Raw genomic sequence first — 2226 nt, 5'->3', positions numbered from 1 at the left:
TAGAAAGGAGGAAGGAACTGGGGTGGGGGCGGGAAAGGGGGAGGACAGCTGCCTGCGGTTCCCCATCGAGGCTGGGGTCACAGCCCCCGAGGCAGCCAGAAGTGGAGTCTGGGAGGTGTGTGGTGTGGGGAGTGTGTGTGTGTGTGTGTGTGTGTGTGTGTGTGTGTGTGTGTGTGTGTGTGAGGCTCTGGCAACATTCCCATCCCCCTCTCTGAGCCCACCCACAGCCCTTCATTTAAGGACGTCTTGGAAGCTGGGCGGTGGGTACATCAGACAGAGTTCATTATAGTTTTCTTTTTTCCTGTCCTGTTGAGATATAACTGACATATATAATAAAAGGATATATACAACAAAATGGTGTTTTTTTTTGAGATTCAGTTCTTTTTATTCATTTTTTTAAGAGAGAGAGAGAGAGGAAGGGGGAGAGAAAGAAACATTGGTTTGTTGTTCGACCTATCTATGCATTCATTGGTTGATTCTTGTTGAACCCACGACCTTGACATATCCAGACGACGCTCTAACCAACTGACAACACCTGTCCGAAGCCAACATAAAGATTTGATTTATGTATACATTGTGCAATGTATACACAACCAAGCTAACACACCCAGCATCTCACATCGTTATACTTCTGTTGTGTGTGGTGAGAACGCTTAAAATCGACTTTCTTAGCAAATTCCAAGTATGCAATATAGTCTTCTTAACTATCGTCACCATGATGTACACCAGACCCCCAGGACTTACTCATTTTACAAGTGAAAGATACATTTTTCTTTCTACTTTTGATTTCCTCGGTATTTTCCATGGTAAAACATGTAAGGAAATAGAACCTTTAGTGTTTTCTTGTCCTGAGAGGCAGTAGTGATAATAATTGAATGCTCGAATTTGGGAGTCCAGGATCTGAGTGTGATTTTAAATCTTAGCCCTGCCACTCGGGTGGTTAGGCCTTGGTCAAGTGCCTTAACCTCTCTGAACCTCAATTTCCTCTTCTGTGAAGTGGGGGTAATCAGGGTACTCTCCCTCCCTGGGTGACTGTGAACGCAGAAGGGGCTTTAAACCATGCACAGCCCAATGTCCCTGCGTAACAAACACACAGATGATAGCTATTCGTGTCACCCTGACCTTGAAGGTAATCCATGTTCATTGGCCCAAATCTGAGAAGTAATAATAAAAAATGTCATGCAGTCCCCATTCTAGAGACAACAAGCAGAAGTGTATTTTAGAGTATTTCTCCACCTCCCCCGCTCCTTCTTTTGGTAAACATAAATAGAGTGTGTGCTTTCTTAACAAAGAGAAATGGGATCACACTGTTCAGTTTTGTAAAGTTCTCTCTCTCTCTCTCTCTTTTTTTCCAATAAACAGTATGCAGTGAATGTTCTCCCTGAGCACTAAATATTCTTCTACGTGCATCATATTTCATTTCTTCATCCCACAGTTTTCTTCAAGTTTTCATTTTATTCTTTTTACCCCTTCTTTTGACAGATGTGGGAACTGAGGCTTTGAGAGTGGAAGTGTTTTTCCCACAATCACGCAGCCAGCTGCTAGCAGAGCTGGGATTCAAGACTGCCAGACCCACCAGACACATCCCACACCAGCCTGAGTCCTTCAGTGCCTTGGGGATTGGGGCGGGGGCGGGGGGGGGGGCGCGGGGGTTCAGGGGGATGGTGGAGGATGTAGACACTCTCCCCCCAATCCCCAGCTTTCTAGACTGGTCTCTGTCTGCTGAGCTCCTTCCCCTCCCTTTGCAGCAACCTCAGGCCCTGGGTGGGCAGGAACCCTGCAGGGCAGCCAGCTCCGTCTCCATGGTGATGAGAGAAGGGGGTGGGTCCTCAGGGGAGGCCAGCTTCTCTCCTGCTGGGTCCTCATCAGCCCCCTGGAGCCCTAGCTCCCCCCGCCGACTTTGATTTTAGGAGTCTAATGAGGCCCGCTGAGCCAGGGAGACAAGAGACTTCCCGAGTGTCTTTTCTTTTTCCTTTCTCTTTGCCTGGTTCTAAGAGGGCTTCCCTTCACGCTCCCATCCACAAGGAGAATCCTCCCGGCCTGCCTAAGAATGGAAACAGTGGCTACGCACAGCATCCACTGTGCTCCAGACACTTTACATGGCTTACCTCCCAGCCTAGCATCACCCATGAGGGAGGGTCATTTTGCTCCGCTTTGGAGATGAGGGAACGGAGGCGCAGCGTGATCCTGTCCTTAGAACGTTGACTTTTTCCAGAAGAAAGTGCA

Source organism: Eptesicus fuscus, chromosome 12 (assembly GCF_027574615.1).
Source record: "Eptesicus fuscus isolate TK198812 chromosome 12, DD_ASM_mEF_20220401, whole genome shotgun sequence".
Taxonomy (NCBI): domain Eukaryota; kingdom Metazoa; phylum Chordata; class Mammalia; order Chiroptera; family Vespertilionidae; genus Eptesicus; species Eptesicus fuscus.
This window is presented reverse-complemented; position numbering follows the sequence as displayed.